At 41.4% G+C, this 20,657-nt stretch overlaps 1 protein-coding gene and 1 long non-coding RNA gene across 4 annotated transcripts in view; one reads left to right on the top strand and one right to left on the bottom strand.

The window, feature by feature from the left end:
* The window catches only part of LHFPL3 (LHFPL tetraspan subfamily member 3), a 244,467-nt gene that overhangs the window by 102,768 nt on the left and 121,042 nt on the right, over positions 1-20,657 (top strand). The gene's annotated exons all lie outside the window — the stretch shown is intronic.
* On the bottom strand, positions 10,608-19,811 carry LOC116442644. Its single transcript, XR_004239607.1, has 2 exons — positions 19,563-19,811; positions 10,608-11,906 (listed from the first exon to the last, which is right to left on the bottom strand). It is a non-coding gene; the product is annotated as an uncharacterized LOC116442644 (long non-coding RNA).

Below are 20,657 nucleotides of genomic sequence, written 5' to 3'. Positions count from 1 at the left end.
TCACCACATTCTGAAAACAGGCCTCTATTGCAACTTGACTACACCAAATATCCTTAAAATTATAGTCAGCTTCTGAAAATCTTGAGCATCTTGATCATTTATTTCCCACTTACAACTTTTGTCACATGTATGTGACTTGAATATACCTGTTTATCCTGTTCCTCTGAGAGATATTGTCAGTTGCTGTCTTTTCCATACTATTAAATCAGTTCAAACATCATATTATAAATGCTTCTAAAAACTGAGGAAGTGTTGCTTTTATGGTTAATTGCATATTGAACTTTTGGTGTGCTGTTTTCACATTTCAAGCTTCACTGCATGTCACCGTTCAGATCCTTATTTTGCATGTAAGAAGGGACTGTTGAGTGTGCCTGCTGGGTCCCCTGTGGAGAAGCTCTTTATATAGCACTACGATTATGCAATTGGGCTGTAAGGGTGCAAACGATGTTTCTGCATAACTACATACTGCATTCTTCAGATCAGCAGTGCTCTAGTTACAACACCCAGAAAGTTGCACTGAAAGTGGGTATTTTCAGAGGTCCAAGCTGATCATGCATATTTTCTTCATTGCAATCATAGAATCTTTAGGTTTGAGAAGACCTTTAAGATCATTGAGTTCAACTGTTAACCCAGCACTGCCAAGTCCACCCCTAAACCATGTCCCCAAGCCCCACATCTAGCTGTCCTTTAAATACCTCAAGGGATGGTGACTCCACCACTTCCATGGACAGCCTCTTCCAATACTTGACAGTCCTTTAGGCAAAGAAATTTTTTTCTAATATCCAATCTAAACCTCCCCTGTGCAAGTTAAGACCACTTCATCTGGTCCTGCCGCTTGTTACCTGAGAAAAGAAACTGACCCCCACCTGGCCACAGCCTCCTTTCAGGCAGTTGTAGAGACCAATAACGTCTCCCCTGAGCCTCCTTTTCTCCAGGCTGAACACCCTTGGCTCTCCCAGCTTCTCCTCATCATACTTGTGCTCCAGACCCTTCACCAGCTCTGTTGGCCCTTCTCTGGACACACCAAAGCATGAGAATGTCTGTCTTGTAGTGAGAGGCCCAAAACTAAACACAGGATTAAAGGTGTAGCCTCATCAGTGCCAAGTATATAAGTATCTAAAGGGAGGGTGCCCAAGAAGATGGAGCCAGGCTCTTTTCGGTGGTGCCAACCAATAGGACAAGAATCACAGGACAGGAAGTGATGCACAGGAATATGAAGAAGAATTTCTTTACTGTGCAGGGGACCAAGCACTAGAACAGGCTGCCCAGAGAGGGTGTGGAGTCTCCCTCACTGGAGATACTTAATAACCATCTGGATGCAGTCCTGTGCTCTGGGACATCCCTGCTTGATCCCACTTGGTCCCTTTCAGCCTGACTGATTCGCTGATTCCGAGTAGGACAATCAGTGCCCTGATCCTGCTGGCCACACTATTCCTGATACAAGCCAGGATGCTATTGGCCTTCTTGGACCCCTGGGCACACACTGGCTCATGTTTAGCCACTGTTGACCAGCACCCACAGGTCCTTTGCTACCAGGCAGCTTTGCAGCCACTCTGCCCCCAGGCTGTAGGGAATCCTGAAGAAATGTCAAGTGTGACAATGTGCCATCAGTGTGACTCTGGTTCATCTCTGGAGGCTGCTTTATTATCCATGTGCTTCTGTAGGGGACCACTCTTTTCCTGTTGCTGCTTTTGTCCTCCAAGAGTACTCCCAAGAGAAAGCTCAGTAGCTTCTTCCAAGTCTTCTACAAATCTCACGGTGCAGCTGTGCCTTACCTGGTGCTGGTTTTGCTGCTTTATGAAGCAACTGAAGGACAAACTGAGCACATCACACTCTGGCTTTGTGCTTCAGTAGTCCCAAGTAGTGACAGAAGGATATACATAACTGCAAAACCAGAGACTGAATATGGTTCGGCTTCATTCAGCAGAGCTGACCTTGCAATAACACCTGATGTATTGTCCCACTGAGAGTTTTAATCAAAGCACTTAAAAATGCTGCAACCCTTGTTTTTCTGTTGCATTACAAAGAAATTCGGCACTTTCTTTGCTTTGCTGCAAACATTTTTGTTTGCGTGTCCGTCATTTGAGAGTTGCAGATAATTGGTGTGGCTCTGTTTGATCTCACAATCTGGCAAATAAAATTTAAAAAGTGAAATTCCCGTGGTGTAAGCATTTTCTTACGAACTGCTGAGAAGCAAAAATTATTATAAAATGTTACAGTTAATCCCTTAGTGATCTTGACATTTGCAAAAGGAGCAAGTGCACGAATACTCCTTAAAGTCCTATGATTAGGGAGCGTATTCAGCATAAGCAGAGAGTTGTTTTAAAAATAAGTGTTGGTGCTTTGTGTGACACATAGTTATATGGACACAGGTTAGCTCCCTCTTCTGTACTGATTTCTTCTGAAAGATCCAATAAGAGTTTCCAAATAAAAATTTGTTATTAGCACTATGAAGTCTAAGAACCAAAGATCAGATTTAACAGCTTCAAGGGAGGTTTTGGAGTACAGTGCTCTTTAATAAACCTCCTCACTTCTTGTGACAGGAATACATTAAAGTCAGCCTTACACTTTTGTTGAGGAGGTTCACCAGCTGCCCTACAAATTCTCTTCAACCGCCCTTTGTTCTGAGCATGGAGAAGAAGAAAACTTTCAGCAATTTGCCTCTGCTTTAGAAAAAAGGTCCTGCCTTCTGCAATTGCTTTATGGATTTAACTGCTGATATTGCATGAGTTTTTTAGAAAATGCAAAGGTGATGCTTTTGGCCATGTGTTTCTCACTCATGCCCTTTCTATCTCTCCTTGGGAGTTTCTGTGCATCCCAGGCATGTTACAAGGTTGGAGTCCTGGCACTCCAGGCAGGTCTGGGCAGGCAGTACACCCCAGGGCTCACAAATCCCAGCCAGTACTTAGCTGATTCCCCCTCTTCAACTGCAACTGGAAAAGGACAGTTAACATCTGTCCTGAGAACATCCATCCAACTCCAGCCCTAACAGAATTTAATGGTTAGCTCGGAGTTTTGTAGTTTGGTAGAAAGTCACTGCCACAGCTGGAAGCCTGTGCTCGGCAGAACATCACAGGGTTATCAAAGTTCAGGTGTGCTGGTAGGGCCCTGGAGGGGATTTTGTCTGTTCAGACACAGGGCAGGTACATTCAGATTTGTTCATTTCTCAGTTTCATTTCTGACTTGTGCATGGCCATGACAGCATGTACACTTTGTGTAACACCGTGCAAGTTCTTTTAACACTGAAACACTTTAACACTTTAACAGTATATGTCAATCTTCCCTGGGGATGGACCCGTAATGAAAGCAAAACCCATAAGCTTTCTTCCTTCCCATTTCTCATTTTCAGCAGGTGTTTGATCCAAGCACCGCCTTTCCCCAGTGCCATCTGCAGTCCCTGAGCAGCTGCTTCTGCTGCCTTTCATTTGCTGAACCCAGGAAGTCCATTTTCTTAGTATATGATACATATGCCTTTTGGCATGAGTCAGAATCATAGATTCATAGAATAGTTTGGATTGGAAGAGACCTTTAAAGGCCATCTAGTCCAATGCCTCTGCAATAAGCAGGGAGATCTTCAGCTAGACCAGGTTGCTCAGAGACCCATTCAACCTGACCTTGAGTGTATCCTGGAAGGGGGCATCTCCACCTCTCTGGGTAACCTGTTCCAGTGTTTTACCACTGGTAAAACTAATTTTTTACTGTTTTTTAATAGGAAGAAAATTCTTCCTCGTCATGTGTGAATCTACTGTCTTTTAGTTTAAAACCATTACCATTTGTCCTATAGCAAAAGTCCTTATTGAAAAGTCTGTCCCCATCTTTTATATAAGCCTCCTTCAAGGAGAGGTCTTTTCCAGCCTGAGTAATTCTGTGATTCTATGTCTAGCTTTGGTATTTTAGACTTAAGCTTCAAGAAATTATAAACAAAATAGTTGATCTATGCAAAAGAATACAGAAAACACTCATACACAATATTAACTGAAAAATAGCTTTGAAGGGAAAAGCTAGGTGATTTTTAACTGGTAGCTAATGAACAAATTGTCCAAGCCTGCTGAAGAAATGATCTGTGGGTAGGAGGGATAATTAATTTATATGGATTCAAAAATTCCTCCTGAGATGTCAGCTGGTATGCTGCAATACAGCATGAAATATTCAAACTGTACAGTTTCAAGAACAATCCTAGAAAGTCACAAAGAGTCCGAAGGATGAGGTAGGTGCTCACTGGGTAGTGCTGTATTTCACTTCATGTACAGTTTCTGCACTGGGAAGATCATGCTTCTGTGGCGAAGGTGTGGCTGGACTGCCCCAGCTACAGAACCTGCCAGGCCAGGCTTGGAGACCTGAGCATAGGCATGCTTGATGGTGGCCAAGGGCATGAAGTATTCTGAATTGGTCCACACTCTGGTGATGTGCTGGATCTTCCATTGCTGCTGTTATGCCAACTGAGACGTCTTCGGGGCAGTGTGTAGTGGGGGGCTTTCAAGTCCTGTGGCAGTTGCCCAAAGGTTTTTCAATTTCTATGGAGCCAGCAGAGCTGCAGGCAGGTTTTTTGGGAGGCAGGTTGGACAGCCTATAGTGAAACATGATACAGGGTTGATAGTCTGCATACCTTGGGTTCCTTGGCTGTGAAAGGAGGAGAGTATTTCCATCACACAGTTTAAAAACAATAAAGTTGTAACTTACTACAGAAATTTCTAGAATAGAAATTAATATGGAATTGTGCAAAGTACAGCTTTCCATGTCTTATTGTCCTTGAATTGTGCCTTTCTTGACCTTACTGCAGGGAGAGTTTGTGGTAGGGAATTCTCTGTGTTGCATGTCTGTGTCCCAGCTAGCACCTGCTCAGCCAGCAGCTCAGGTTTCAGGCCTTGAAAAATAGCTCAGGTTTTGTTTTCATTCCTATTCAAAATAATTGTCACCTTTGTCATCCTCCATGCAGATCCAGTACTTACTCTTAGGACAATTACAGCAGCTCTGCTTGGGACATCCCAACCTTAGCTACACAGGCTGATGCCACTCCACTTCAGCACTGGTTTGCCTGGGCTGTAGAGGTGAAACTAAAACAATCATGTGCTTTGTCTCTAAGATGAGGCAATATTACCACATGCTTCAACATGTGCATTCCTGAATCTCTAGATGTCCATACAAAAATAACAGTATTATTGGGGGTTTTTTAAAGCAGTAGGCTTGCCTATATTAGGCTGAAAAAACAGAGTTGCTCTTTGCAGTGTTGCAGCAAGTGGACTGCAATCCCAAGAGAAGCCTTGGTTTTACAGGGAATGATGCTCCAAAGCTCCTTTTAGGCTTGAGTCCATCCCTAGAGGGGCAGGTCGTGGCACTCCAGTGTGCTTGTGCAAGCGGATCATGAGGATTCACATCACTGCATGTTGGACACGTGGCTGCAATGAGGGAGCTCTCTGAACCACGGCCCTGTCTGAAACCAGGGCACTTGTACTCTGGTCATGATTGTTATGAGCTAATCACTTGTTAAGAAAAGACAACTTAGATATTGGAACTTTTCCAAGGGCCCCAGAGACTTGGTGTTGTCCTTATAACTAGTGAGCCTGTTACATGTTTGGGCTAGTGCATTTCCTAGGAGTCCAGGATAGGGTTTAATTAGTTTGCTGTACCATGTACTGAGAATGTGCAATACTCTGGACATGGTGCCTGGTATTGATAGTTATAGAAAACAGTTATATTTATAGTAAAACTTCAAAATCAAGTCAAGAGTGTGAACTTAAATTTATATATATTTTTTTTTTTGCTTAAACCAAGAATAAATTAACTCCTTGTTGGGTATGCTACAAAAATAAGCAGAATAAAAATGTATGCTTGCATAACACTGAGCTTTCATCCTCATCTCTGCATATTGAAATTATGGATTCATTAATTCTCCATTGTCTGTTTTTCATTTATTTTTGTGAACCATTTATTGCTCTGGAAATAAACACCTCTTTTAAAACAGAGAACTGGCAAGGATTACCAGTGACTCTGTGGATTTCCCCAGAATACACTGCCAGTCAATTTTAGCTGCAGTATTTTTGATTAACAGGTTATTTAGCATTCCTGCTTTTTTGATCTTTGACTCTTCACTGAGATTGTCAACAAAGCTTCAGGAAAAGATCACTTACAGCCATGTTGTCAGGGGACCATGGTATTGGTAGTAAGTGATATATTAAATAAAACCCACCTGGTAAAATTGCTAAAACAAGGAATAGACTATTTAACAGAATAAAGAAAAAGCATTAATTCCAGTTCCTGAAAAGAAACAACTGGAATTTAACTTTGTTCAGGAGAGGAACCCTGTGTTCAGGGGAGATGTACACAGAAAAAAGGAATGTGGTGGAAAATTCTTCAGTCCCTCCCTCAACCCCTTGTTACTGACTGGGAGCCCAAGTGCTGCCATCCTGGCAACTTAAATACCAGTAGCTACACGATGGCAAGGTTAAGTGGTGCGGACAAAGATGAAATAATGAATTTAATCAAGGCTGTCACTGTTCCCTTCCAGGGATGAGCATGCAGTATTGTTGAGGTGCTCATTTTTCATGTCTCTCAGTGTTACACTTTCACACGTGCACCCTGCACCTTGGGTAACAGGCATGCCTTTGAAGGATTTCTGTTACAGTGGGGAAACTGCAACACGCGTATCAGTCAACGAGGCCCGTGGAAAGAATATATATATCGACCGATTCTTGCTAGATGTTTCAGAGATGTTTATTTCTCCAGCCGCATGGCCGGGGCTCTGCCGAGGAACTGAGGCAATCACAGGACCCGAGGGTCCTTGCCCGCGCAGGGAACACAAAACAACCCATGGGGAATGAGGCTGACCAGGGGCAGGGAAACCCCGTGTCTGTCCCCTCAGGGCCCCTCTCCCAGGGCTCCATGGCAGGGGGAGGAGACCCCAACATTCTTCTTCCTTCAGGATTACAAGAAGGAGCAAGATGTGGGGGAGAAGAAAAATGGGTGGGGAGATACTGGATGGAAAGTGTGCTCGTGCTAAACCTTCTTGTAGTGGTTTGGTTCAAAATATCCATTACTTACTTATTTTCCAGTGAGCAGAAGCAGCTGAGTTCTTATCCAAGCCGCACCGTGGCCGACCCACCCCGAGCAGGGCCCGGCCCAGCCTCACTGGGCCGCACCGCGGGCCCCCAGTTACCTGTCCAAAAGCCAGAAGCAAGAGAGCTTTCCTGGGCTTTGTTTGTTCTTAGATGTGGATCACAGAGGCGTGTCGAGCTTCTTAAGTGGCTTTAAAAAGTTGCCAATGTTCAAACCAGCCAGTTGATTGGTTCTAGAGGAAGCTGTAAGCACCTCTTTGCAAAAGAATCACTTCTGTGGCTGATGGAGCCCTCTTTAACTAAAAACCCAAACTATGCTAAACCATGATGCTTCTCTTGTGAAACTACATGTATAATACCTTTTTTTCTGTGAAACTGTAGAGAATCAGTTTTCTGTGCAGATCACTTGTGGTTTGTATGCATGAAAATGCAGTATTTCTGGTGCAGTGAAGAGCTTTCCTGTGTAGTTTTACAAATTGCTTTGTTGTATTCATGTCTTTTTTGTTGCTTTATTCTCCGGTTAGGAAGAGAAATAAGGCAAGTATGACTCCTTATAATCTGCCCACAAATCACAACCTGCAAACCATAGAATTATCTCCTTTTGAGTCCTTCGTGAATCTCAGTAACTTTGGGCTCATGAAGCAGCAGATCTTTTGTACACAACTCAGTTATAAAAATGTCATGTGATGTCTACTCCACCCACAGATCCTGTATTCCTGAGCTGTCTTGCTTTCGCCATTAAAAATGCATGAGTTATTTCTAGTTTTGTTTTCACCAGAGGTTCATTCATAGGAATTAAGACTAAAACCCTTAGAACTAAAATACTTGCCTCAAAAAAAAAAACCAAAAAAAACCCCCAAAAAAAACAGATAGGACAAAAATCTCCCAATTGTGCATATGTCTGGAAGCATGGGTTAGAAAACTCTTGTGACCCAGGAGCAATAGATGCACTCATGTGCTCCTCCCTGGAGGAATGTGCTCATATCCAGTGTGAAGAACATTCCTCCATCAGGGCCTCCTCATGGACATGTTTTTTGCGTCCCAGTGGCAGACAACCAATTTTTGGGGCAGAATCTGCATTTTGCAGCAAATATATAAATAATATGCACATCCTGAAAACATTACTTTTCCTGCCTTTGTTATATGTACATAATAATAATAATAATAATAAACCAATGCAGTCATTGGTTTATCCAAAAATCCTGACATCCCAGAAACAAGCACTGAAATGCATGAACACTTCTGTTGTTTGGTTAGATTGACTAATTGCTCATAAGCTTCCTAACAACTCCCCCTCCCAACTGGATTCAAAGAAACTCATTCTTTAGTATAATTAAACCTTTCTTTTTCACAAAAGTAGATCAAATAAATTCATACTGTCTGCTCAAGCAGCCCTGTCTCTCTTTGGCCTGGAGGAGGCTGAGTCGTTCTTTGCTGTTAAATGAGGTATTGATTTCCTATTTCTGCTGGCTGACATCCTGTCATACGAAAGACTTTAATCAATAGATCATATGTCAGCTGTAGTTATTTCACATATTGGATTATTATTAACATCATCATCATTTTTATTAGTTTGCATTTCTGCCTGAGCTGCTCTGGAGTACTAGTGTGCCTTTCCTCTTGCTCCTTCCTCCACCTCCTTTCCAACACAAGAGACCTCTCAGCATAAACTGCCAGAGAATAAACTTGTGCTGCCTTATGCCAAAAACAGGTAGTAAAATGAGGGATTAAAGGGAAAACTTCCCTTCCTCAAAAACCTACCGCTGCGATACGCTTTCTGTATCATCCTGAGTGAGCTGTTCCACCTTTCCTTGCCTGGTTCTTGCTGTACCAGATAAAACATGAGCTTCTCTCCTTCACATTTGTGACTGCAGAACTTCACCTGCCAGGGTAAGAGCATCATCCCTCTCCTCTGTGGGAAGTGAGTTGGGTTCCCTGCTCCTACCAGTGGCAGGTGCCCACTTTCCCTTTGCTCACCTTTGCTGCCCAGGGGGCAGCTGAAGTCCCAGATCTCGTCTCACCACAGCATTGTTGTACTGGAGCAGCCACATTAACATGAGTTGTCTGTATATCCTGCGAAGTGCAGTAATTAACCAAAGGACATTTTGCCCTTTATTCTGATCTCATTCGTGCTAGTTTTTTACACAACTATTGGCCTCACTTGTCTGTTACACAAAAATGGTTGAGAGCTGGATCAAGTCTACATTTCAGGAGAGAGACATTCTGCTACCTGTATTGTCAATCCACACGCCTCATTTTTCACAGGATCTGCGGGGGCTCCAGGCTGCTCAGATTTAGCCTGTGTAATTTGTCATATCTCCTTTTCCCAGGCTTTTCTGTAGTGATGGATTTCTGTTGTGTCTAATGCTTTTCTGTCAGTTTTAAGGTCCTTTATTGGCAAAAGGCCCAACTGGAATCTCTAACAGAGGAATAGGACACAAAAAGTAATTTCTACAGTTGAATTCTTTTTAGCTACAGTGTTCCTTTGCACATCTAACACATAATTAATGGCAAGAAATTCTCTAAGAAAGAAGTTAATGGTTGGTTTGGGGCATTTTCAGAAGGTATGGATATTCAGTGAAAATTATGCACCTTGCTTATGAAATTTTTTTTCATGTAAAGCTTTAATTTGGTTAAGAAAACAGCAAAGGCTTTTGTTAGGGTATTTGTATACTCATATAATTAAGAATGTGTAATGAAATCTTGCATTGCTATTTTAAAAATTATTTGTAGCTTTCAATCAAAATAAATTAGCTGCAAAAAGAATACATTTTAAGACACCTACTAATGAGTTTTATAAGCTTTTTTCTTATAGAATCATAGGCATTTCGGCTCCTAATTGATAGCAATTCTGCCTCCTCATGCTTCCAAGAGGGCAAAGCATAGTTCTCTGAAATACAGAGAAATATGGCACAACATTTGACCTTCAGGTCTTGAGAGACAAAGTTATCCAAAACATAAAGCTTTGCACTAGAACCCAGAGCAAATCTTGTGATGCAGAAGCAAATCCTTTCATTCTGCTGTGTGCAGCCAATAGTCTAATGATGAAATATTTTAGTTTCAGGCTGTTTGAAATTCCCATTTAAATGACAGAGAATGTAACGACTTTAAATTCTTTGACTTAGGAAGAAAATAGGAGCTAGCAAGATCCCAAGTTATATCCTAAGAAACTTTAAAGTGCTTATGCATAACAGAGATTTTACTTTGTATGTGAAACAGTACATTATGTACTCATCGTACATTTTCATAGTTTGTTTTCAACATTGGACTTCTGTTTCAACGCAATCATGAAAAGCTCTCTATCTGTAATTTCATGTAATTGGGCTGTGATGAGAGCTAATGGACAGATAAAATACCTTTTGACAGCTTTTCAAAATCCGTGGGGAAGGCAAAATACCCATTCTTTTTACATAAATTCATCTTTGAGTAACAGTTTTGATTATGGTACTCATAACTGGGGGAGATGCTGCCATGCAGCAGAATTACTCCTAATGAATCTAGAAATTCATCTCCCCAGTCTGAAAAAGGAGTCATCTGACATTTTAGCTTTTCAACTTTAACTTGGCCTTTAAAATCATACCTTCATGATTTTTCCTTCTGACTTTGGAATGAACCTCTCCTAATTTCCATGAAATTCTTCCTTTCTCTCCACAAACTGTTTACTTGGGTTAGGGTTAGGGTTAGTGAAAGTAAACATGAAACCTTTAATTTCTCCCTTTTCAGAAGACATCCATAGTGAGCCAGCAAAATCATTGAATATTGGTATGAAGCAATTAAAAATGCTGACTTTCTGAAGTCAGTAGTAATTTTGCCTTCATTATTATTTCGAGATTTTTCCACAAATAAGATATGCGCTTTCACATAAATGAATCCTTTCAGATAAATCCAAGTCCAATAACAAGCAATGCAAGCTGTATATTTCTTTTCAAACTAAGGACTAAACCTTAATTGTTAATCCAGGCCAAACTACCCATAACTTGAATAAATCTGACTTTTTTTTTTTTAATTGAGTCGTAGCTTTTTTAGGTCATAATCAAGACCATTACCTAGTTTAGCCAAACTCCTAAGCACACATTTAAGAACATGCTCATTGGTTTTGATAACTTCAGTTCAGGGCTGAAGTTCCCTGCTGAGCTACTACTAATACTTTCACTGCCCACTGTAACACTTCATAGATGAAGCTCCCGTTTGAGCCAGTACAGGAAGAAAAGCCAGCTGGGTTACCTTGACTAAAGAGTTTAGTCTCCAGCACACCACCAGGAGGAACATGCGGTGCTGACATAATCACTTTCTCCTATGCATTTTGAGTTACTGGTTTAGGTCTGTAGATTCAGGCAGATCATAAACGTTCATCTGGAGATTATTAACAACATGTCAAGAATGGATACAAAATTCAATTAGGTAACAATCGGTTTTGCAAGCACCTGTTCTTTCAAAACCTAGTTGTCCACAGATTTATGTCTCTTGCTTGATTGGCTTTAGGACTGAATTATAGTAAGATTTTCTGTTATCCCTGCACATACATACAATCTCTTCCTGCAGAGTAGGTTGGCAGCAGTGTGCAGGCAACCATTTGACACCACATCTCTTTCAAGTCTCACAAATGGCTGAGGTAAGCCTGTGGGTATTTGGACCACAGTGTCTTCTCTGTAGCCTGCAGCTTCTGTGGAGTCTGTAGGATCTATGTCTGGTTCTTCCTGAGACTTTTGATCTTTTGTCCAACATAACTGAAACTGGACAATAGATTGGGAAGTTGAGCGTCCACAAAAATATGCTTTTCAGTGCAGTCCAGAATGATATGAGAATAACCAGGAGCTCATCTGCAGAATGAGTATTTTCCAGGTCTGCTGGAAGCTGGAAATATATAAATAAGCTAGTCAGGATCATTCAAGATGTAGAAAAGTATGGCACATTTTACCAGGCCTCCCAGGGCAGAGCTGTGTAGCTCCAGCTGAGCCGAACCATACTTCCTCCTCCAGAGGCTGCTGCTGCTGGAGGATGATGCTCTGGGGCTGGTGGAAACCCATCCAGTTTCCCTAAGGGGGTTTGCAGCCAGACCCTTTGGAGAACATACCTCTAGAAACATTTTTTAGCACAGAGATGAGTTACAGGAGACAGAACTTCATTCAAGCTTTCCCTTCCTTCATGTCTCTAAATGTTTTCTACCCCCATCACCCTTTTCCAGGCTGAGGACTTGGAAGGTGCTTCTTCCTCCTGTGAATCTGCTGCTTTCTTGTACAATTAGCACCTCAGTTCACCTGCTAGACATTTTCTCAGTTCTGCTTTCATTCCTCAATGCCAGGGAAGATGAGATTGCAGCTCATAAACTTTGCTTTAAGATTAGTTCTCCTTGCTGTGTAGTGGTGTTGGTTTTCTTAGTCTGGGCCCAACTGCCCCAGCAGTCATACAGCTCCTAACTGAGGAGGTACAACTTTATTCATCTGAAGGTTTCTCCTCCCTAAGGTAGTCAAGATCTTTCTTCCCCTGGATCACATGGGAGGCCCACTGTAGTATTCAATTCAATTTATAAAATTAGTCTGGATATTTTAAAAAATTCCTTAAGAGCATACTCAGTGTAAGCTTTGGATTTCTTCAAGAGTCTGCTTGCAGCAAACCAAGAAGAAGTTTAGATTTTAATTTATTTCTCTCCCCTGGATATCAGTCACTTCACAGGTTTCACAGTCAGAGTGGGTTTCAGGATTATGTCTGCCATTACTTCAGTGCTGTCTGTGACAGTGAAGCATGTGGTATATGCAGGGTTTAATTGAACCCTGTGTTGCTTTTTAGGGTACTCCTTATGACTGCTTCACCAGACTTGCTGCCAAAAGGCAAAAATCTTTTCCAGTTAAGGTTATAAGGACTTTTTTTATTATCATGACAGATCTACCTAAACACACATGAAAATTTAATTAACTGTAAATTTTTCTCAGATTCACAGAAGCTGTGGAGGAACCTCAGGGCTAGTCTTACAGCAGTTTTCAATATTTACAATCCCTAGCACATTCCTGAGTTTTTCACCTTTGGAAAAAACAGCATAAACCTTCATCTTTCTATGTTGCTTTTAATAGCTGGAGGAAAGGCAACAGAAATCTTATCTCAAAGGTAGCTACACCTAATAACTATGGCTTGTTATGTTAGCTCAGACTGGAGCCTTCTACTATTTTAGAGTGAGATTGTTGGGCTAATTTCAGTTAGGTACTCCCATAGGAATGCCCCTATACCTCCTGATTGATGGAAATCTATTTCCTATGCAAAAAAGGTTATAAGAATTGCAAATTTCTCAGTCTATGGCTCTGGAATTTCAATGGTTTCTGGAAGATTTCAGAGTTCCTCACTCTGGCACTCCTGCAAAACTCATAAACGCTACAAGAGCAGAGACCTTCTGGTCTGAGTAGCATATAATGCTGATAAATTTTATAGCAGCAGGGAGAAGTGCTGAAGGCAAAAGTGTCTCTACTACTCCAGCTTTACAAATGCCGCAGGTGTCGTTAGCCTGTTGGGTGTTCTTGATCCTAGCCAAAATAAGATCAAAGAGGGATACCTTCTCATACTTAAATATGAATACATTTTACTCTCTTCTTGTTTTCTCAACCCTGAATTGTAAAATGTCAGCTGCACTGGAAAAAAAAAGGTTCTGTCTTTCTGATTTCCTACACAAAGAAAAGAGATTCCTTGTAAAATCAAAGTAACCCATGAAGAAAACAGCCACTTGTGTAATGTTTGTGTAGAATATGTGAATATGCACTTGTGTTTTCATCAAGCCACTAAACAAAGAGGTACATTTCTATTTTTAGAAGAAAAGAGACAAAATTAAATAAATTAGATAAGAAGTTCTGCTGGAATGTCCTGGGTTTTTCAGGTCCATTGCTGCCATTGTCCCAGCTGCAGCTGGGACCCATTGGGACACCCCTGAGCTTGATCCAACCTAGAAGGGATATCTAGGACAGGGAAGCTGCCAGACCACAAAGCCTCATGCAGGCTTGAGTATTTTTATAGGAACCACAGCAGGGAAACACCTGAGGTAGAGACTAGCTTCTTAATTTTATGTACATCACTTCCTTTAGCAATTATCAACTAAAACAGATTCACATTTGACAGAATCCATTCAAAAGGAGGATACACATTTTGTGGAGTTGAAAGCATTTCGTCAGTACTCTTTAAAAAGCAGGATACTATGTGCTATAATTTATCAATTTAAAAGGAAGTTGTGCTCTCCACAGAGATCCAAGAAAATTTGTTGGCTTTAAAAGGGGCCTGTTAAGAGGAGGAAGAAAACATGTTTTGGGTAAACCAATTGCTACAGTAATTATCATTTTTGGTGAGATGGATCACAAGAAATATAAAAAATGTTCCTGGAGCTTGACTGGCTTTCATTACATATGACGCCATCACTTTCGTCTTTAGACCTCACCTTACATTCTGCTGACTTGTTATCCCTCTGGACCATGGTACTTCTTTACTAATCACATTTATGTTCACTTACTCACATGGCTACATTTCTCTGCTCTGTTGTATCTGTCCATTTTCGAGTTTTTCAATAAAATTTCAGGTCTCTGCTATTGTGGTATAGCTGCTGGAACCCCCAAAAGACACTGGTATTCTGGAAATTTCAGTTGGAGGTTCATAAACCATTTTTAGCCCCACAATAATCTCATGCCTACCTGTGCTGTTGTACTGAATGAAAGTGAATCACTCCATGCATTAACAGTCCTAGAACACAGAACTGCTTCAGTCTTGGGTCTGCCTATATCCAGATATTGTGTCTGCTGTAGGAGGAGATTTTCCCGTCAGTTTTGCCCCCCTGCTGTGCATGCAACACAAGGAACCATGCAAAGCCAAAAGGAGGGCTCTTTCTTTACCCCATATATGATGTGCTCTTCTGGAGAATTTTGTGGTTCCCCTTTACTCAACCCATCCTTCCTAGAAACTGCTCCTCTCGTGCGTCCACAGCACAACAGATATCAAGTGCAGCCATGGCTTGGATCTGTGCATGGAAAATGGTGTGATTCTGTCATCTACCACATCTGGAAGCATCACCACTGCCACCAGAGAGAGTGGCCAGAGACCCTCAGACCACCTCTATTTCACACCGTGACCTGGTACCTTTAGTGATGAGAGATACAACTCCAGCTGACTGGTGGGTTCCAGTGCAGGAGAAGGTAGCTGGGGGGCAATGGTTTCTTGAACCACACTTTCTTGAGCTTTTCAGGCATAGCTAATGTAAGTGAGGAAAGACAAAGCTGCTTTGAAGGCTGAGAGATGGTAGTTGCTTAAATTATTTCTGAACGAAATACTTTGAAAACTGGAACACAGGGAAGAGGCAAAATTAATGGATAAAATCAGAGCTGATTTCCAGCTGAGCTCCACAAAGCATGTGGGGAATGATCCCCAGCACACAGGGAGCCAGAACAGGGGAATGCAGTGAGGAGCAGAGCCCAAAGCTCTCAGTGGGTCCTTTGACACACGTGCTCAAAATAAACAGGGGGGATGTCCTTCTGAATGAGGATCAAATAATAAAATATGTCCTTTACGATACAGCATGAAGTGCTGTGAAATTATTCCTTAAAGACCTGGAGCTGCCCTGGAAGCCCCTGGGCTTATTCTTTGCAATCAGAGGGTTTCAGAACAATTCCTCCAGATGCCTGCCTTGCTCTCTCTCCCCTCTCTCTGAGGGGAGCAAAGGGTAACAAACCAGCTAAGGTCTGCTCAGGCTTAGTGCCTTCCTCCAGCTTCTAGCAGCCAGGTAAGGGTTATCCCACCAGTTATAAAGGTGTGAAAGAGCAGACTCATGCAGGAAAGCATCGAGGTGCTAAGAGGGTCAGTGCTTTACCCTGGATAAAATTTATCTGCTGCGCAAGTAGATAAACATCACTTCAGCTTTGTGCAGGAATGGACTTAGTCAGCATCAGCCACATAATGGCAATGGATCAAATCAAACAGAATCATAGAGTGGTTTGGAAGGAATCTTAAAGATCATCTAGTTTCAACTCCCACCATGGGCAGGCACACCTTCCACTAGACCCCATTACTCATGTTACATCCTATCTGGCCTCAAACACTTCTCGGAATGGGGCATCCACAACTTCTTTGGGCAGCCTGTTCTAGTGCAACATCACTCTCCTAGTGAAGAACTAGTTTCTAATAAATCTCAAATAATAAATAAATAATTAAATAGCAACTAAATAATAAATAATAAATAACAATTCATCACATCCTCCATATGCTTTCACAAACAACACTATCAGGTCCAGCTTGGATGAGAAATGCCACTGCTGCGGGACATCCATCAGGAAGAGAGAAAGAAACACAAGAGTTTCTGGCAGATACTTCATGGGTGGTATCACATGCTCAGTTATATCAGTGATACATTAAAACTGTTCTTTTTGTATACAGCAAACTTACAGAAAATGAATATGCAAGCCCATCAGAAAAGCAGTCTCTCCTTCTGGCTCCCATGCGACTCTCTGGTGTGAGCATCTGAAAATCCTGCTTAACTGCTGTCCTAGCTGGTGGAGGAGAGGTGAAGCAGGAGGTCTTTGAAAAACTGAACAGCTTGCAACCCCTGCCCTCACAGGGGCCATTCCTTTCTCCTAGGAGATGACTCCATAGGTTTGTTTGAGGAAAGAAATCCATATCTGATGTTGCACAAAAATTGCAAGCAAGGTTTCTGGTTACAGGACGATCAGAAAGCATATCAATGTGATCCCATATTGTCTCCTTCAGATCAAAGAAATGTGACCTGTTCCTCATTCCCCTGGACTCAAGATCAAAGGGATCAAGCCTTCACCTGAAATCTCTAACAGGTTCCCTAATGGGCTTCACCACCAGACAGAATTCAATAAAAAAGTGTTCTTCATTAAACTGAAATGCAGATGTGAACCCTTCCAGGATTCTTTAAGTCAAAGAGGAAACAAAAGGGATATTTTGCACTTCAACATATGACACTATTTCATGCACTGGCAAAAATAATCTAATTTCTCAGAGTGGGGCCAGGGTGAGCTCCAGGCTGGTTTTGAACTGTGCTGCTGGGGACTGGAGGCTTTTCCTTTCCCAGACATGGTGTTGGAGCATAACCATGTCACCAAGGTCAGCATGGCTGCTCCGGTGCAAGGAGCTACCAAGAGAGGAAAATCAGCTGCTGGCACGTGGTATCTGTGGAAAAGGGCTGAAAATACTGACATGAATCGTTGCAGTTTCTGCCTGGGTTCAGGTGGCAGAGCTGGTGGTCTCCAGCTGAGTACCAGGTCACACCTCTCCCTGGCACAGGTGGGACTCCAGCCGCAGCGCTGACTTTCCTTTGCCTGCATAAAGCAGACTCCTTGTGCTGCAAGTGCTTTTGATCAGTCTCCAGCCATGGCCAGAGATCTCTGGGGTTCTTCTCAAACCTGCCTTGTCATGAGGTTGCAAACATAGCCCGTCTCAGTTTTTCTCCCCAAAGTCCTTCCGTCTTTTTCAAGTTTCTTTGAACGAAGGACTTTGCTTTTCACAGATGGGTTTCTGGGTCAGCATTATCAAATAATCCTGGTACTGAGGGCACATTTTATACCAGTGAGATAACTTACATCAGTTTCACAAATGAAACAATTTTTAGGGCAAAGAAAATTTTTTTGTATAACTACTTCTGACCTCATTTTTTCAATTGTGGGAATACCTTTTTTTTCAATACCATTTGGTTCATAGCAATAATCATTTGAGCCCAAGTGAGGTAAATAGTCTTTCTGTGCCTTTTTTTTAATGGGAAGCAGCTGTGCTTTGGATATTTGTTAGCAAATAACACCTACACATGAAAAAAGAAAACACAGACTATGCTTCAGAATACGTGTTTCGGTTATCACAAGATAAGCACACAATTTGGTCATCATGATATTTATCAGTTTTCCACAAACATAGATTTTAAATGCATTTTTTTGCTCTGTGTGGTTTTTTGTGAAAGGGAGGGATTTTTTTCATTTCTGCACCCACCCTGGAGAGCAGTGAGCACAGCACTTCCAGGCATATCCCAGAGATGCACCCAGCACCTGTGGCATCTCAGAAACCTGAAAACTTGCAGATTGGTTAAAGGCCAAAAGGGTCTTTGTGTGACTGTGGGGCATTGAGAGGTTGCTGTCACTGAAGTCCTAAGGATAAAACCTCTGACATACACCCAGAGATTTAATTCATTTCTTCAGACCCTTATAACTGCTTAGCAGATGCAGGCCCCATCAATATACTTGCAGCGTTACTAGTGTGCTTGCAATGTGCCATAAAAGAGATGGGAACCTTCTCCACTCTCAGGCAGCATTTCCAGACTGCTCCAATGATTGTGTGAAAGTGGGAATTTACATGATTTCCCCATCTGACAGGGAAATGGTACCTGGAGAATCATTTTGAAGGCATAGTTTTAATACGAAAATCTTAAAATATTTACTTTAAAAAAGGGGTAACATTCACCTGGATGCAGGCTCCCCAGAAATTTAGGCTTGGTTTCTGAATCACATATAGTCTTCAAAATACATGTTCACTCCAAATGAAGCCATATCTCCAGCTTAATACATTTTTTGTGTTGAGCTCAACCATCCATCTCAAAAGTTGAATACTCTAATTCAGAGCATTCAAGATTTACTAATGTAGCTCTCAAATTGTAATGCAGATAACAGTGCCTCTCTGTGAAAGCATTCAATTTAGAGATAAAATAGAGAAGGACTCTATTCTGCATTTCAGTATTGATATAATTTAAATGCCACAACAGTGCAATTCATTCTTGCATGCCTTTGGCTAACTGCCATCACAAAAATGGTGTGTGGAGAGAGGGAGAAAGAGAGAAGTTATTATAGAAGAAATATACTGGGAAAAAAGTGATTTTTATGGTAGAAACTGTACCTGTGCTATTGTTTTTGTTGCACAGCTCCGGTTACACTCTGGTCATAAATTGACCATGGGTAGGCTTGACCTATAAAATACATTATTTTTCAAGGTCTGCCAACTATTTTTCTATTATCAGTTCTGGTAATTATTGTATTTGCAAACAAAGAAACATTAGAACTGAGAACTGAAAAACTAGAGTCTCAGAGATTTCCTGGGTTCAAACATTCAAGCAGAGTTACCTTCAATAAATGGTTTTAATGCACTGAGGAGGCTTTTACCTATGTGTGCTGCAGTACCAGGATTATCAATGGACCAGATATCTGAATGAGAGAAGCTCAGTATTCTGCACTCAGATTTTCCTGGCTGTATTGTTTTAGAATTATTTGCTCACATTAGAATTAGTGGGAATAAATTATTTTTAGCTAACTCTAAATATTGTTACTCAATAAAAAGAGATGTGTACTTGAACTTTAGCAAACCTGGGAAAAGTCTCATAAATATTAAAGAGTGGTACATTTTGTGCAAAGTCTCTTTAAGCAAGCCTGCCTATTTCCATAGGGCAACAGTGTCTCAAGCCCGTTTAAATAAAAATTGGTGATCATGTTTCTTTTAAGATAAATAATGCATTAAAAGTTTCAGTTAGATCTCATTCCCAATATAACTCACCCATTCTCAAGCCAGTATTGTGGTTCAAAACAAATGTTCAGGTCATCCACAAGGTATTTCTGTCAAAACAACAGAAGAGCTGTCAGTCTTCAACATCTCTTTTCTTACAGTAATTCTTCTTTTTACTTAGATTCCCATTTAACAAGTCTTTCTATTGTTCAGAGACAAACTGATTTCTGAGATCTGCAAATGCTCTCATTCACTTAGAGGAAGCCTCAATCAATGTGATCATTGGAAGTTACCATGTTTTTAAAACACTGAATTAAATTGAAAAATATTTTGGCTGTGTTACAGTGAGGATTGCAGCAGTGAGGAGTACTGTTTGGTTTTGATTAGGAAAATAAACTGTAAAGGACAAAAGAGCAGAGTGGAGGGAGGGAGGGAGGTATACTAGTTCTGATTGTGTCCTCAGTAGAGTGACTGCTGTCTGTGTCCAGTGGTAGGATTACTACCAACAGTGTTGATGTCTACCTGAGCATCATATGAAAAAAGGCTCCTCATTTCCTCATAACCTGCTCTGTCAGGTACCCCTGCACATGTGTGCCTACGGTGAGGTGGAGCACAGCAGAGAATCAGTGTGAAGGTGTGGCAGAGCAGTGCTTGGTGATCTTCAGTGCTTGCAGCCACATTCATTGTGGCTATATGAAGGAAGCCACATTAGCACTCCTTCCCTTCTGCAAAGCACAGCACTGTTGTGGCTGCACTGTGCAACAGGAGCTCAGGTTTCTGCTCGTTCAGTCGTCTTTCTGTCATACGCCACTTTGTGGTGTATATTCCAGGAAACACAAGGAACTGTAAAAATCTTACAGTGATCAAGCTAATGGCTAGCTTAGAAAAATAGATAGAAGTTTATTTTTCTGTTTAATTTTACCTAATGTCAGCATGTATTGCTAGCTCTGTAGGTGTTTGATCCTCTTGTTTACTCTGTAAGGCTCTTTCTTACTTGATACCTTGAAATAAGGATATCCATGGGCTATTTAGCCTTTTTGTTTTCTCATTAAAAAGATAGCATTCCCTCAAATGTAGATAAGTGCTGCCTTCTAAATACTTCAAATGTTACTTTCCTTTTGATTTATGGCAGGGTAGAGAACAATT

This window comes from Corvus moneduloides, chromosome 4, assembly GCF_009650955.1.
Source record: "Corvus moneduloides isolate bCorMon1 chromosome 4, bCorMon1.pri, whole genome shotgun sequence".
Taxonomy (NCBI): domain Eukaryota; kingdom Metazoa; phylum Chordata; class Aves; order Passeriformes; family Corvidae; genus Corvus; species Corvus moneduloides.
Note: the sequence above shows the minus strand (reverse complement) of the source record. Positions and strands in the feature narration are given on the sequence as shown.